At 35.6% G+C, this 18,211-nt stretch overlaps 1 long non-coding RNA gene across 1 annotated transcript; it reads right to left on the bottom strand.

The window, feature by feature from the left end:
- Positions 1–15,517: 15,517 nt before the first annotated feature.
- LOC119794606 lies at positions 15,518–17,056 on the bottom strand. The gene is made up of 4 exons (XR_005282235.1): positions 16,962–17,056; positions 16,711–16,770; positions 16,109–16,432; positions 15,518–15,634 (listed from the first exon to the last, which is right to left on the bottom strand). It is a non-coding gene; the product is annotated as an uncharacterized LOC119794606 (long non-coding RNA).
- Positions 17,057–18,211: the final 1,155 nt, after the last annotated feature.

The raw sequence follows: 18,211 nt of genomic DNA, 5'->3' as shown, positions 1-18,211 counted from the left end.
TCTTGTTTACTAATGGCTGGCTTAATTGCTCATTTCATTCACCTAACTCTGCCTGGTTCCTAATTACTGCTCATCTCATCCACCTGTGCCTGCCTCTATTTTAGCTGCTTGCGTCCCAGCCATCAGTGCCGGATTATTTTTGAGCCTTTGGTGTCAGAGTTTTCCAGCCTTTCTATGAGTATTCATATTGCCTGATCCTGACCCGTTTCTGTATTTGAACCTTTCAGTCAGCCTGCCCATGTTCTGATCTGTTTGCCTGATCTGTCTTCCGATTCTGTTGAATTTTACTTTGGACTGAACCTGAAACTGCCGGTTGACTTTGCCCTCTGGATTATTCTGCCTTCCTCTGCCATCCACTGCATCTTGTTAGCTGACTGGCTGGATCCTACCTCATTCTCTGTGCACAGACTTAACTGTAAAACCAGGTTAGTGACTCAAGCATTCATAATCATCCTCCGAAAGATTATCGTGGTCAATAACCTGTTTTTCTCTCCTATAGATGTTCCCGCCTTAGATGCCCTAGCTGCTGCTACTGCAGACCCACAGATTAGTTTTTTTAATAAACACTTCCCACTGTCATTCTTGCCTTGAATACTGGGTCCCTCTGTTCTGAGTATTACACTCCACGTGCATGCATCGCGAAATTTGTTCCGCTTACGCTCAACAACATGGTGAGTGATCGACCTTTGACTTATTTTATTAGTCAATAAGATAAGCTTTCCAATGATATATCAGAAGGGTAGGGGCGGGCCAAAAATATAATATTTTTTTTTTCTCTGCATAAAAAGTGAAAGTAAGAGGAGAACCTAGTGGTTATGCATGGCGTGGACTTTTGTGCTTCAAAATTGGAAACATTGCAAGGAAAAGCTCTTAAATGATTTTTATACTTTATATTAATAATTGTATAAATCATAGAAATGTGATTGTTTTTGTCAAATTAGTCATAAAATGTATATAAATCAGTTTGAAACACTTGGTCCGAATTTGGCACAATTGTGTCGAATGGACCTTTTACATGCAAAAGGGGTCATAGGTCATGCTTATGACTAGATATCTGAAATTTTACAAAGTTGTTCTCCACAACATGAAGAACAAGTGTAGTAAGTAGGAGAGGTCAACTATAAATTATACAAAAGATATAAAGTAAAAATTGTGTTTTTTTACTTGAGGAGAAACATGTTTTTTTTTAGACATGTTTGAAGTCAAACAGCTCTGGTTCTGTAAAACCTACGAGTCTGTATACATATTTCCAGAAACTAGAAGGTCATAGCTTTCAAATGAGATATCATGAGCATGTGGTACAGTAGTTATAATATTATATTACTGGCCAATGGCATTTTTTGTATGCAATACTTTTGTGCACAAGGGATTAATGTACGGCTATTATGTTTACACTTGAAATTAAAGGCGCCTTGTTTCACAATTACACAGATTGTCTTATTCTTCTCTTTGGTCAGCAGCATCCTAAGCAGCCAACTTTCTGGCGGCCCGAATCACTCTGATGTCAGAGTAGACAATGTTATCACCAGTGTCATCTAAAGAAACAGAAATAGAGACAAAGAGGGCAAATCTTTTCAAAATTATACTGCCTTTGTAACAATAATTTAAGCTCAATATTAATTACTGTTCATTGCAAAAAATAATCTTCAGTGAAATTGTCTTACCTTCTCTAAAACTTGTGGGCCGCTTTATTTTATACAATTTAACTGCGAGGATCAAGATCAAAAGAAGAAGTGGGAGGTTCAGACTTGCTAGAACAGTTGCAGTTAATGAATGCACCCCTAAAACAAATAAACATCAAGTCAAATTGCATATTTATCTACTGCAAAGACTTTTATATGCCTATGCATATAACACATTTAACATAGCATTTTTTTTGCAACGATGCACAGCCTTTTAAGAGTAAAACAACAAAAGAGAAACAAATGAAGCTAAAAGGAAAAAAAGGATATGTTAGAATAGCACATATTACCTTGGCAGTTTGTAAGGTATATAACTGTCTGTTTACTACTGACTTTGTTTTCTACTTTACAGCGTAGGTTTCCTGCCAGCTGACCATTCAAGCTGATGCTGGAACTTTCATTTTTTTCTCTGACAGCCTTAGTCTGTATTAATAGATCATCTAAAGAAAAAGAGAACTCTATGTCGTCTCCATCTGCTGAGCAGTTGATTGTCCTTTGTTCTGGTGACAAACATGTAGCTGATAAAGTAGGTTGTGTTACAGAAGCTGAAAGACAAAAAAATATATATATATTTTGCAAATATTATGCAGTTTCAAACAGAACTATTAAACTTCTTGGTTAACAAGTTTATGTGTTTTTCGAAATTTGCTTTTATGTTCCTACCTAAAATCTGTAGACTGATGTTTATTGTCTCGGATTTTATACCATTTTTTTCATATAGGTCAAGCTGATAATCTCCAGAGTTATTCTTGGTTGTGCAGTTTAACTGAAATGGTACATTGAAAGTACCATATGTATTATTTGCATACTTAAAAATCACAACACCTTCTTTTTTCAAAAACATCTTTGAATAATTCGGAAGGTGAAAAACCAGAGGTTCTCCAAGGGCTGCATAACATTGGAGGTATTTATCACTTAGAGATAAATTGCATTCCATAAGTCCTAAAAGAAACATTACAAACAAGAAAATTACAGAGAGACAAGGCAAAGAAAAAAATACAAGGACAAAAATTATATTAAAATTGCAATAGTAATTGGCTTTAAACACATTTAAATATCAGGCATTTGTTATTGTTTTATTTTATTCTGACAGGAAATGAGATATCAGCAAAAGAAACATTCTTCCAAAACATATTTTTACTAAATATCTTTGCATGAAATATACCTGTTGCCAAGGTTGCTATTACCAGAACAGGCATTGTCATGTAGATTGAAATCATTGTCTGGGAAGCAAAAGAAAAAGTAAATACATAAATAAATAATGATACAAGAAATATGTAGAAGATTGTTTGTTTTAATGTTAATTTATATATTACATAAAATTATCAATTACCTTTAAATTTAAGAGATTAAATTGTTATTAGAATATAAGCTTCTAATAGTGACAATGTAAAAAATAGATGCACCTGTAGTTTTTGGATAATTTTAGATCCATATTAATATTTTTAAACTCTATATGCAATTTATAAATTCCAGTGTGTCCTGTTTTATAGATTAAGGAATGTTATAATAAGAATTGGATAATAAACAGAAACATCAGCCTAGGGTGATTATTTTGCCCTAACAGGGTGAGCACTTGTCCATTCTTTCTTTTCATGTTGTTCTACCCCAAGGAGTTTGGCAGGTGGAACCATTATTTTAAATGTCACCTTGCCTGATTTTTAGGGGATTAAACAAAGAAAAAAACAGAAAATATCTAGCCTCACGAAAATTGTCTCCAAAAATAAACACTGCAAAACACCATAAACCCAATTTTGTTTCCACAGCTATAAAACAAAAAAAATTGTGAAATAAATATTTTGAAAGATGCTTTAGAAATTTTAAAGCCCCATTTTGAAAGGCATGTGGGTGAAACACCATGTGCCTGTGTTTTGGCCATTTCTATAACTGGATCCACATGAGGAGGTGTCAGCTGGGCACGGTACCTGGCCCGCCGTCTCAGGGTGTTATTCTGACTCACTCACTGTTGCCTGTTTAGTGTCATGCATCGCGCAGTTAAATTTATTTTCTCTTCTTTACTTTCTTTAAATGAAATTAAAATTTATCTCCCCTTTAACTATATATATATATATATATAGATATATATATATATATATATATATATCTATATATATATATATAGTTCTGACTGTGTGTATGAATAAAAAGGAGGGAATTCAAAAAGTCAATCTGCCATTGAAATTTACTGGATTTCCTTAGATAGAAAGTTTTAACAGACCTGTCTGCATGATTTAATTGAATTTACCCTGTTTTGAGCAAACATGTTTTCAATTAGTGCTATATAATTATAATAACTTGATCTGAAAAAACAAATGAAACCAAAACGTATACAAAAAAAAAGAACTAGCAGAGATTACCTATTAAACATAAGAAACATCTCTTTTCTTTTATGAGAACATGATTTAATCATAATTTATTTATTGGGTCTGCAGAAATTGAATGGCCTTGGCATAATGGTTATTCCTCTTTCTTTATATATATATATATATATATATATATATATATATATATATATATATATATAAGTCATTTGTCATACATAGTCATTTGTACTGTGTTTCTCTCACCAAGTAAGTTTTCTCTGGACATGCGTGAAAGAATTTCCATTATGTAACTACATTATGTTTCCAATGACTTCGTCAGAGATTCGTTGTAAGTAGTTATATTTGCTGTGCTACATTTCCGTGTCTTAGTGCAGATGACGGATATATAACTTTCTTATTTAATCAAAATATGAAAATATCACTGTATATCATGGAATTTCTCACAAAAGGCTTTAATTATAAGAGGTTAACAGTAAATAATCGTATTCAAGAAAGCAACAACTTGTTAAGGGTACTAGTTTTAGTTAACTGTTTTTTATAAGTAATATCGACAAAACACAATTGTACATCACATCAGTAAAGATAAACCACACTTAAGTCCCCTACCCCAGTTTCAAATGCTTGATATGTGACTGGTGTGTGTGTGTGTATGTATATATATCACCTTTTATTGTAGGCATGCATTTGTTTCCTGTTTTTTGTTTGATGCATGCCTGTTTTACATTTACAACTTTCCATCCATACATAAATTATGGCAACATTTCTACACTAGTGTGTCAAATGCACCCAGGTCTCAATATATTTCTGCTCCCCTGTATAACTCCTCAGTGGCTGAACTTTTCTGCAAATACTTATCTGATTACAGATCTCATTCTGCCTATCATAGCTAGACTGCAACAAGACAGTAGTTAAATTCTAATAAAAAGTAAAATTCAATTTGCACTTTTAATATAAGTGTTCATTGGTTTTCTTTCCTTAAAATGAAAACAACTCATAATTGTAGAAAATAACACTAAAGATTAATTAACATGATGCACTTCAAACTTAAATATTGTATGTATATATTATTGCTACTGAGAATATGTATATCTTTATTAAGATATTACAATAATAAATTACAAAAGGATGAAATTCACTCACCTTTGTTGTTTTACTTCTTCAAAAAAAGGAAAAAGCAAAATTCCGCAATTAGCCCCATCAAAACATACTATCGGTTAGATAAGAAAGTTATAAATACGACACAATAAAAATAATTTTAGATGAAAATCATCTTGTTAAATTATGGAGAATGTATATCAATCACATACTTCTCCATAAAACACAGCCTCAAAAACAAAACGTAGGAAGGATATAATCCAAACAAATTAACAAATGGCCATATTTGATTCTGTTTTGAATATTAGAATTATAAAAATATTTATTTTTGACCACGTTGCACTGCCATTTTTCAAAGTCTTTTAAAAGCTATTTCTACTTTCGTTAATTTTTAAAACAACCTAATCACCAAAAACTTTAAACTTGGGAAAATACAATCACACGTTTAAACATAATCTGTACAGATAGCTCAGCTGTAGAATTGTGTTTAAAAAGAATAACTGATCAAATTTAAAACCTAAGGTTTGCGCACTTACTTGCAATAGGAGATTGTTGTCTCTACACAGGCTGGTTCCTTTTACCACTGGCGGCAGGAAGGTGTAGCAGAACCTCTTATCGGAACAAAAGATTTTTTTAATGAATGATGACTAGGTGGCTTTCTTTCTTTTTAACATTTGATCCATATGCAAGAACATACAGTAGTTGGTAGCTTAAGTGTAATTTTTATGCTAGAATATTCTGGATCTCTTTAACTCTTGTGTTTCAGAAAACTTACTGTAGGATATGTACATGTTTTGTATAGCACATTTTTATTAGCAATAAAACTCAAAGTTCTTTTTTTTTTCCAATAAAACACAATGATAAATTCAAAAAATGCATTGCAATCACATTATACTGGCAGGTAAAGGAAAGTTGGGTTACAGAGTGAAATCAAAATTGTTTTAGTAAATAGTTTTAACAGAACATGCAAAGCAACTATAAATAAAAGCGGTTTTAACCTTGATTAGAAAGGACTTTGGTTGGTTTCAGATGAGACAGTTCTGGTCATGGCATAGTAAAGGCAACGGTTCGAAATGATCTATTATGGAATACAAAGTACTGAATGTTTGTTATAGCTTGGAGCCTATTCACTGTATTGCAGAAATGGAGATGAAAGTAAGTCATCCTCTAATTGACAAAACCAAATGCTCTTAAAAGCTTGTTCATATTACATAAAATTGTTGAAACATAATCAGACATTTCAATATTTTAGAAACTCGAGTATGAATAATGTACATTCGCAGTAACTAAATGCATTTATTAAATTCAATAGGCATTTATGCAATAATACATACACACTCTGGGCGAAAATGGTATCGGATGTGGGATTTGCAGTAAAGCGTTTTCGTTTCAAGACCCGGCTCCGGCATTCATAGTTGTTGTATCCTTGGACAAGACACTTCACCTGCATTGCATACTGATGGTGGTCGGAGGGACTGGTGGTGCCAGTGTACAGTAGCCTCGCTTCTGTCGGTGAGCCCCAGCTTTGGCTTAGAGATGGTGACTCAAGTATGGAACTCGTACTCGAGTTGCACTTAAGTCACATATCTTATGACTTCGGACTCGACTCAGACTTGTATTTCAAGGACTTCAGACTTGACTTGGAGTCGTGATTTCAGGCTTGTGAAACATCTTTTTTTTTCAATGTTTTTTGTTTTTGTTTTACCATTTTGAAATTCTGATCGCCACTCTGTTTTTTTTCTTACCTGCACACAGTAGAGGCAGGACATAGCAGAGGGACTGTCAGGCAGTCACATAATAGCGCAACGTGACGCGGCTTCTCTAGGAAATAAAATTTGCTGGATTTTAGACACTGGATCCACCAAATCTAACTTTATCTGCCATCTGAAACACCACCCAGAAAGCTTAGTGACTGTGTAATAGGTTAGCTCTTTGAACTTAAATGCACAGGCATAACTTTCTGAAGGACTGATGTGGACATGTCCCCACCAATAATTCCATTAAACTATCTGATTATAATGAGACAGTAACTCAAAATATTGAGATACTATCTCATTATAATGCAACAGTATCTCAAAATAATAAGATGCTCTGTATATGTGTATACCATAACAAGATGAGATAATATCTGACTTGTTAGATGTTGTGTGGACCTGAGTGATTTAGAGAAACTATGCCCTAAACCCATTACTGATCATTTAATGGAGTCTTACATAAAGATTAGTTATTTCATACAGATCATCTGTCATTACCAGTCTGTGTTCTGTCATGAGTTCAGTGCATAAGTGAAATGCATAGACATCACAGGGAGTCCTTAAAATGACATTCTTCTATACATAAATTCAGCATTATTAGACTAGCAGACTGTTAAAATGTTGGAACCCCATACAGGTTGGGAACACCATGCATTAATGTGGGACGACCATGAGGAGCCCGAGGATTATTTGTAGATGGTATACGATGGTCATTACATGGATGGGCAACTTGATCCAGGTCCATCTGTTTGATTAAAAAAACTGAAAAAATAAGAAAATAGTTTTTATTTTTTGAAACGTATTTCAAATTTGTGTGCTGAAAGCAAGAAGTAAATTTAAAGTACCTGTGTTGTTTGTAGGAAGCAAAACTGGATTAGTGATTTGTCTAGAAAGTTGTCAACAAAATAGCCATCAGATTTAAGCTGGTCGAAAAGGTCCACCCAAAACTGGGCACATTCACTTCTTATACAGGTGCTGGTCATAAAATTAGAATATCATGAAAAAGTAGATTGATTTCAGTAATTCCATTTAAAAAGTGAAACTTGTATATTATATTCATACATTACATACAAACTCATATATTTCAGATGTTTATTTTGTTTAATTTTGATGATTACAAATGACAACAAATGAAAATCTCAAATTCATCATATCAGAAAATTAGAATATTACTGAAGACCAATAAAAACAAAGGATTTATAGAAATGTTGGCCAACTGAAAAGTATGAACATGAAAAGTATGAGCATGTACAGCACTCAGTATTTAGTTGGGCCTCCTTTGGCCTGTATTACTGCAGCAATGCGGCGTGGCATGGAGTCGATCAGTCTGTGGCACTGCTCAGGTGTTATGATAGCCCAGGTTGCTCTAATAGTGGCTTTTAGCTCTTCTGAATTGTTGGGTCTGGTGTATTGCATCTTCTTCTTCACAATACCCCATAGATTTTCTATGGGGTTAAGGTCAGGAGAGTTTGCTGGCCAATTAAGAACAGGGATACCATGGTCCTTCAACCAGGTACTGGTAGCTTTGGCACTGTGTGCAGGTGCCAAGTCCTGTTGGAAAATGAAATCTGCATCTCCAAAAAGTTGGTCAGCTGCAGGAAGCATGAAGTGCTCTAAAACTTCCTGGTATGTGGCTGCGTTGACCCTGGACCTCAGAAAACACAATGGACCAACACCAGCAGATGACATGGCACCCCAAACCATCACTGACTGTGGAAACTTTACACTGGACTTCAAGCAACGTGGATGAAGTGCCTCTCTTCTTTTCCTCCAGACTCTGGGACCTTGATTTCCAAAGGAAATGCAAAATTTACTTTCATCAGAGAACATGACTTTGGACCACTCACCAGCAGTCCAGTCCTGTTTCTCTTTAGCCCAGGCAAGACGCTTCTGACGCTGTCTGTGGTTCAAGAGTGGCTTGACACAAGGAATGCGACAGCAGAAACCCATGTCTTTCATACGTCTGTGTGTGGTGGTTCTTGAAGCACTCACTCCAGCTGCAGTCCACTCTTTGTGAATCTCCCCCACATTTTTGAATGGGTTTTGTTTCACAATCCTCTCCAGGGTGCGGTTATCTCTCTTGCTTGTACACTTTTTTCGACCACATCTTTTCCTTCCCTTCGCCTCTCTATTAATGTGCTTGGACACTGAGCTCTGTGAACAGCCAGCCTCTTTAGCGATGATCTTTTGTGTCTTGCCCTCCTTGTGCAAGGTGTCGATGGTCGTCTTTTGGACAACTGTCAAGTCAGCAGTCTTCCCCATGATTGTGTAGCCTATAGAACTAGACTGAAAGACCATTTAAAGGCTTTTGCAGGTGGTTTGAGTTAATTAGCTGATTAGAGTGTGGCACCAGGGGCCATCAATTTTGAACCTTTTCACAATATTCTAATTTTCTGATATGATGAATTTGAGATTTTCATTTGTTGTCATTTGTAATCATCAAAATTAAACAAAATAAACATCTGAAATATATGAGTTTGTATGTAATGTATGAATATAATATACAAGTTTCACTTTTTAAATGGAATTACTGAAATCAATCTACTTTTTCATGATATTCTAATTTTATGACCAGCACCTGTAGTGCATCACCATTGCCCTATCCTTTGATTTCTTGTACTTGGACAGAGAATAACAGAGTCAAAACCATACTGACTCTCAGTGTTGTGCAGAAATCTTTGCATTGCTGCCACATAAGTGTTCTCTGTGCCATGATCTATTCGTATCGTTTGTGGAAATCCATTTTACTCCATGACAGTGTCAATGAAATAGCCAGCAATAAAGTGAGGGTCACTATTAGTCTTATATGCTTCTAGCCAGATCATTTTTTCTCGAAAAGCGTCTATGCGTCCAATAATACATATCCTATAAGGCGTTAATTTGTCATACTCATGGATGTGCAGGACATAGTTTGATCACATATAAGCGTTGTCTCAAGTGATTTTGTTCACGCAGGTCAACCCCGCTGGGATCCAATAGGCGCATCAAAAGATGTACTGTTTCTCTGTCTGCGACTATGCCAACCATCCAACATTTTTGGTCCATCCACCTGTAGCTGTGCTGTCTCCCAGATCCTTGTTGCTCAATAAAAGAGGCCACTTCTGCAACCTTTGTCTTATTTTTTTCTACGCCAAAGGCGCTTCTTTTGCGGTCTTCTCTCCAGCATCTGGCGACTTAATTTAACATTATGGGTTTCTTCCAAAACTCGGAAAATATCAACAGCAGTAAATCCACTTCTGAAATATTGGTCATTGATATTATAAATATCCATTTCTTTCTATTAAATTGAGCATATCTCAAACTATAGGGACAACTCAATTTATCTCATAATGACATCTCATTATTTTGCATTACTATCTCATTATTATGAGTTAATATCTCATTATAATGAGATACTATGTTATTATTTTGAGATAGTATCTCATTATAATGAGATAGTATCATAGTATCATCGGAGAATCTGCTTAATAGTGCGGTTCATGGGGGATTTAGAAGTGGGTATATGTAATGCCCATAGAAAAATAAGTGGGTATATGCCGTATAGCTTTTTTGTCATTACACTGTCACAAATACAGAGCAATGAAATGCACTCTCTGCATTAGTAGTAGTAGCAACCATTCAAAATGGCCCTTGCCAGTCAAACACCAACCCAATGGCAGCCCATTTCCCTTCAATTCCGACCGGAATCCCCTACAAATTCCAGTCACCTGAGTGACCCCCTCCTTCTTCTGGGCGTGCATATTTTTTTGTACTCTAATTCCACCCTTTCACTGAAGTCACTGGGATTGGCGCTTCTCTTTAGATATTAATGTTCACAAATCATAACAAAAATAATATTTTAGTACAAAGATTGATGTTTAAAAAAGAATTGTAGGGGACCAGCCCAGGCCCCATCAAGGAAAGTGGGGAAATTCTGAATGGCTACTACTGTAACCCATCCCCTTGGGGAGCAGTGGTCTGCCATTGTTTGGCGTCCGAGGAGCAGTGCTGGGTTAGGGGTCTTTGCTCGAGGAGCAAGAGTGGCAGTCCGTTGGAGTGGGGCTCAAAATCGGAACCTCAGGATTCCAAGCGCAACGCCCTAACAACAAAGCTGCCACTCCCAGTTAGCATGATGAGTCTTGAGGCTTGACTTGGACTTGCAAAAAAGAACTTGTGAACATGTCTGCTGATGTACAATATAGGTTGCCTCAATGAGTGAATGCAGAATGTAGTAAAGTGACTTGGACAAGTCTCCTAACTTGAAAAAGCACAATTTAAGTACAGGCCAAATAGCATTCATTATAAGAAAAAAAAAAAGATAAGAAAAAAAAATTTAAACACAGTACTTATGATGTGTGTTTCCTTAAACATTACCAGCACATACTCTCTACAGCCACACTAATTGTACTCTAAACTATGAGTAGGAACTTGTCTTTAATAAAGGACAGGAAAAGCCATTACCAGGCCTGTTAAAACCACAAGTTTTTTTTCCATTTTTTCTGTGTGTTTCCTTTTTCATTTGTCCACAAATGTTTGGTTAGGGTGCGAATGAGAAGGGTTTTAAATGTTATATGTAAAAATTGAGGAGTCATAAATGTAACTGTGTATCTTCACTGCCTCTGTCATGATCAGGTAGGTTTTACTAGCCCAGATGCAGAACTCAACAGACACACAGGCAGGATAAAAGTCCAATAATTTATTGGATAAACACAGGTTTCTGCCTGGAAGGCAGAGAGGACAAGCAGGTTAGGTTCAGGTTCAGGCTCAGGTAAAAACAGGTTCAGGTTCAGACAGGCAGGGTGGCTCAGGCTTGTTAACCGTGGCTAAGTCAGTTCAGTTCAACAATCCGGCGGAGTGGAGCTCTCACCCAGCTTATATAGGGAGAGCTTAATAATGAGCTGATGGGGATCAGCTTTGAGCGCTGAGCACCAGCTCCCAGGAAAGGATCCACGGCGCCCTCTGGTGGGCAAGCCTCTGGATCCCAACAGATAAACAGAAGCCCACAACAAGGGATCCACATCGCCCTCTGGTGGGCAAGCCCCTGGATCCCAACAGTAACAGAAGCCCACAGAAAGGGATCCACGTCGCCCTCTGGAGGGCAAACCTCTGGATCCCAACAGCCTCACGAGTTTTTGCGCCTCCTGATCATTTCTATCTTCACACTACAACCATAAATTGAATGTATTATATTTAAGGTTGACCTGCTATTCCAACACTAAGCAGTGCATAACTTAAAGAAACAAAAAAAAGGCTTTATATAAATAAACATTATGCAGTAAAAAATCTGAACTGTTTATATATATATGCATTTCTTTATGATTTTTTTTTACGATTTTCTTTTTTGTTTCATTTAACAAGTATGCCCTACTGTCTTTAGTTGTTGCCAAATTTTATTGTAATTAATTTGTGGGCCCTTTTGGCTTTTCATACCTGTTGGGATTTAAATTGTTCTTTCTTTAAGCTTCTGATTATGTGACACTTTTAGATCTGCCCTCAAAATGTCATGGGTTCTATGTCATGAAACAGGACAGAAGGATCCAGTATTCAAGGTGAAACAACCAGTTGGAAAGTTGAAACCCTTTATTAACATAAAAGCAACAGAACCAGAACAGGAGCGCAGGACTGTGGCTCATGGCGACTGCAGGAGGGGGGTGGGGTACAGCCCAATAACAAACACTCTGGTTTAACAGATCGGTCCACTCAGGAATGGCCTGATCCGGGTTCCAGGAATCCATCAGAGTGTGCAGGCAGGTTTAGACAGGGACAGACAGGGCCAGTGGGTGAGAGGGAACAGAATCAGGAATACAGAATCACTCTGGAAATGCTGAAACACTTTCACCACTGAAGGATTAAAAGTAGCCTGAAGACATAGGCTGAAAAATAATCTCCTACTTGAAATGGGGAAATGAACCTTGAAAATAACTAAAACTGACAGAGAGGACACTGACAGAAGGCAAACAGGGAACTAACAGAAATCCAACAATGACCTGGCCATGATAGCTGGAACTGAGCCCTATATAAGGGAAACCGGCAGCTGGAGGAGATGAGTGATTAGGAGCTGCACAGAGTTAAGCAGGTGAAAGGCATGAGTAATTAAGGTGAGCTATCAGGGCAGATCATGACATTCTATAAAAATTCACTAGGTGGCCACCCTAATAGTCACCAAGGTCATCTGAGCTAATGTAAGTTAGCTTCTCATCTGCATGTTTTGTAGCATGTTCCATTGTCATGGAATGATAGCTATTGTTAGAGAGTAGTCAGTCATTTGTTTATAATGCACTACACAACTGATAAAAAACAAAATAAAATTAAATAAGTATATTAATTTTGAAGTGATTAAAATAAAGATGGCTTTAGGTTAGAACCTCTCACACCAAGGGGTCATGGGAAGGAACCTGAAAGGCCTGGGTCATGAGAGGTGCCATATACTGTATGGTTAATAGTGGATTGGTGACCAAATTATTTTTAAAATATAGCAGAGCATTCCCCCCCTATAGATACTGCTAGTATTTTATCCAGCTTAACTCCTTATCCATTGAAGTTTTTTTAGTAGCAACTCTGCAAGTTCAAATCCAAGAGCATATTACTACAGTTTACAAGATCAGAACAGATACTTTGGTATCATTTATAGTTTTAGAAAATCTTACAAAAACACAGGCACTGCTGATAGTCAGCAAATGAATTTTGTGAAGCAGATATTTCAGAGTATTGAGAGTACTGCACATATATATTTACTCAACACTTACTGTCAGCAATTTTTTTGCAACTTTAATCATAAGAAATACCAGAACAGGCTAGTGAGGAATTTATTGAAAACTTCAGATAAAATATAAGCAAAAAAATGTATTTTCTTTTTATTGCCGTAGTTCAGTTTAATTTGTATGCAACTTCATGGAAAGATTTATGACGATGCAGAATATAAAGGTTTTTCTTCTCCTTTGAAACATAATGTTAGGCTGAAAAGGCCTGATCTTCAAAGATTTCAAAACATATTTGTGAGTCAAAGCAATGGCGATGGATGATATATTTGTGAAGGTGACTTTGTGGGGGAACAGCATATCCTCAGAGCACATCTTCACCGTTGGTAATGTTTTTAACCACCTAGTCACACTGCTAAACCCAATGAGGTAAGCATGCTTGTTTTCTTGTCAAAATTGTACACGAAAGTCGAAAACACTGAAAACTGGGGTATAGTTGTTTTTTTATGGAAAGCACAGCTTCACTAGAGATAATTCAACTTATTAATGTTTTTTTTCCTTAATTTTGTATTTGTCGAGTTAAAATAATATCCATAACAAATGGAGTGGCCTGTAAACACACCAAAAAATAAAAAAAATAAAAAAAACCTGTCTTCGAAACATAATGTGTGGCTGAAAAGGCCTGAACTTCAAAGATTTCAAAGAAGGAGAGGTGATTTTTGTTGGCAGAAACTTTTTGGTGCATACAATTGTTGTAGGAAGGAGGAAACATGGTTAAGTATTTACAGTATTTATTCCGGGCATGTTTAACAAAAAATCAACCATACAAGCACAAATTGCAGAGGAAGAGCTCACAATCCGTCAGGCCCTTACGTACCGGCTATTTCCAGGGAGAAAAAAATAAATCTTCAACACCAATAAAAACAGCAGTAGGCTTTTTTTCTTTTTTTTTGTCTGTGGCTGGGTCTTAACCCGTAGGTCCAAAAAAGAAACAAAAAAACGGACCAGAAATTGTTTAGTGAAGATCTTAAGCTATCTTCTTACACAAACTATTGTGAGGTTTACACACCTCATTTCTGTATTATTTCTTTAGTCCCTGGTTTGCAAAGTTTTACATTATTGCCACATAAAAAAATAATGGTCTTTAAAAAGAAGTTGTCAAATAAGGAAAGGGACAAAAGAAGGATTGAGATTGGCATCGCCCTTCCAAAATGGAGAGCAGAAGCAGCATTACCTTGACTTGAAGTCAACTTATCTCCTCCTGGACAAGTAACTGCATGAAGTCAGATATTTGTTTTTATTAATGTAACAGTGTTGCTAGAATTGAGTCTTAATGGTGAGTCTATACACAAACAGCAATTTAAGCATGTGTGTTGTGTCTTTTATTGTAAATCAAATTGACAAGAAGAGGGAAAAAATAGATCAAAAAGCACTTATCAAAATAAATTCAAAAACATAATGCAATAAAGGAAGTCGCAGGTTATATCAAGCAGCAAAATGTATAGTCAGTCTGACTTTCACAAGAGGAATCAGTCATATCATTATTGTTGATAATATAGTTATTAATCAGTATAACCAAACTACCTCCTGTGTCATGCGATTAAGCTTGATAGAAAATTTTTGCAAAATGTAGCATGTTTTTGGTTTACAGACACTGCTAAACAACATCTAGTGGAAAAATTCTGCTTACTGCTCCTTTGAATTTGATATAAAATTTACAGTTTAATGGAGCCCATGGTAACATTAATGTTTTAAATGTATGGTAACATTTCATAAATAATTTCCTTGAAAAACACCAATATCATCTTGAGCAATACTCATTCTGCCTTTGATGTCTTATTTAGTCCTTCTTGTATCTTCCTATATATCTGCATATATGGTGTCCTCTTCTGCATTACCTGGATGAAATCAAGATGAAAAAAACAAACTTTATAATAAATACATGTTTATGGTTAATTAAGAAAAGTTTTGACAGATGGTTTTACCTTTATTATGTACCATTTGTCTTCTTTTTTTCCAAAGTTTGATTAAAATGAAACCCAGAACTACAGAAAGAGCGACAGTGGAACAGGCTATTGCAGTAACATTAGCACTCCTAGAACCTGGATAATACAAGGAACATAGTATGAGATAATAAAACTGTATAATAACAAATACTGTAACAAGCATTTGAAGATCTCTTTAAAAGTTCCATATTTTGTCTTTTGATCTTCTTTCAAGATCTTCTTTCAAAAGTTAAACTATGGTTTACAGCTAAACATATTGTTATGCTGTAATGAATTTGCAACAATCTCCAAAAACCTTTTTCACATTAATAGAGTATTCTGTTTAGAATTCTGTTAAAACAATGCCCACTGGAAAAAGACTGAAGCAAAATTAAAATCAGAAGCTAATGTCACAAATGTCAATGTAATTGTTCTGAAGAACATTTTATTAGTGACTGAAATATCACCTTTATAGAAATTCATAATAATATCTAAAATCAGCCGAAAAGGGAAATACTTTTTTGTAAAATACATAAAATACATAACAGCGGAAAGTAGCAAATTTTTTTCAAGAAGCTTTAATTAACCTACCTTCTACTTTTAGGACGACCTTGACTGCTCTAATTATTTTTCCTTTAGCGTCATATTCTTGCAGGAGGTATTCTCCAGAATGTTTCTTCAAGGCGATGCCCAGTGTGAATGTTCCAGGTTGGATTTGTTTAAACTGGTTAACATAATCCTTATCAAGAGTCACTGTTCCACTCTTGTCTATCCTTAAAATTATATTTATATCATCCTTTGTCAGTCTAATTTCACTAATATTTACCTTTTGATGATTAAAAATAAGTTGCTGTCCCTCTTCTACATAACATAACTGAGTTCTAGTAGAGTCGGAAAAGCTGCACTCAATAGATGCTGAAAAAAGAAAGAAAATCAAAAATGAATCGAAAATGTTAAAAATTGCTGTAAATGCTTTATGCAAATGTACAGTGCATTAAATACTATTATAAATAATATAAATTATTACCAACGAAATAAAAAGAAATTATAGCTACGCAGGTTGCTTATTAGATTAAAAGTATATTTTCAAAATAAGTTTCAAGCAGATATGAAATACACATCAAGTGGTTTTTTTTAACCAATAAATACACCAAAAGCCCTTCATAAAGATAACATAAAGAATTGAGGGATACCTTTTGCCAGAGCTGCCGCAGCAACAGTTGCGATGGCCATGAAGATTGTTATCATTGTTCCTGTAACAACCCATTTAAACATTTAAAAGCCATCATTTTTTGTTATTCTGATTAATTCTCCATATGTAATTATCAAATATGAAGCAGAAACAACAAAAAAAATCAGCTCTGATTTTTGTAGTAAAATATTGTTAAGGGAAAACAATCTTTTCTTCTTTACAATAATTCAAATTTCTTTACCAAAAACTTACCAATCTCACAGTGGAGTGATGCAAACCTTTCTGTTGGAGACAGACCTGTTAACTTTCTGCAGACAGATGGTTGGTTATGTTCCACTTCCTTTTTTGCTCTTGAGTTATATTAATTAAGGAAGCAGTTGAACCATTGTTGGCTTCAACTTAAAAAAAAAAAAAAAGCCACCCCTTAAAGTTACCATGGAGGTTTCTTTTTAGCCATACTCATATAAAGAAAGCAGACCCAGTTCCTGCTTTGATAAATCAAGTGTACATCTTGAAGAGTACAAATGTACATCAAGTGTACGTTTTGAAGTACTTTCAGAAAAAATGTGGCATACAAAAAGGGAAGGGCATTAACTTCTAAAGGCCAGAGCTGTTTTTGTCTTTCAAACTAAAATGTGTATTCGTTTTTTTACAAATAATTTCATATGCAAAATCTTTGGTCTACAGGTGCTGGTCATAAAATTAGAATATCATGAAAAAGTAGATTGATTTCAGTAATTCCATTTAAAAAGTGAAACTTGTATATTATATTCATACATTACATACAAACTCATATATTTCAGATGTTTATTTTGTTTAATTTTGATGATTACAAATGACAACAAATGAAAATCTCAAATTCATCATATCAGAAAATTAGAATATTACTGAAGACCAATAAAAACAAAGGATTTATAGAAATGTTGGCCAACTGAAAAGTATGAACATGAAGAGTATGAGCATGTACAGCACTCAGTATTTAGTTGGGCCTCCTTTGGCCTGTATTACTGCAGCAATGCGGCGTGGCATGGAGTCGATCAGTCTGTGGCACTGCTCAGGTGTTATGATAGCCCAGGTTGCTCTAATAGTGGCTTTTAGCTCTTCTGAATTGTTGGGTCTGGTGTTTTGCATCTTCTTCTTCACAATACCCCATAGATTTTCTATGGGGTTAAGGTCAGGAGAGTTTGCTGGCCAATTAAGAACAGGGATACCATGGTCCTTCAACCAGGTACTGGTAGCTTTGGCACTGTGTGCAGGTGCCAAGTCCTGTTGGAAAATGAAATCTGCATCTCCAAAAAGTTGGTCAGCTGCAGGAAGCATGAAGTGCTCTAAAACTTCCTGGTATGTGGCTGCGTTGACCCTGGACCTCAGAAAACACAATGGACCAACACCAGCAGATGACATGGCACCCCAAACCATCACTGACTGTGGAAACTTTACACTGGACTTCAAGCAACGTGGATGAAGTGCCTCTCTTCTTTTCCTCCAGACTCTGGGACCTT

Source organism: Cyprinodon tularosa, unplaced genomic scaffold (assembly GCF_016077235.1).
Source record: "Cyprinodon tularosa strain WSP-4 unplaced genomic scaffold, ASM1607723v1 ctg484, whole genome shotgun sequence".
NCBI classification, from domain to species: Eukaryota; Metazoa; Chordata; class Actinopteri; order Cyprinodontiformes; family Cyprinodontidae; genus Cyprinodon; species Cyprinodon tularosa.
Note: the sequence above shows the minus strand (reverse complement) of the source record. Positions and strands in the feature narration are given on the sequence as shown.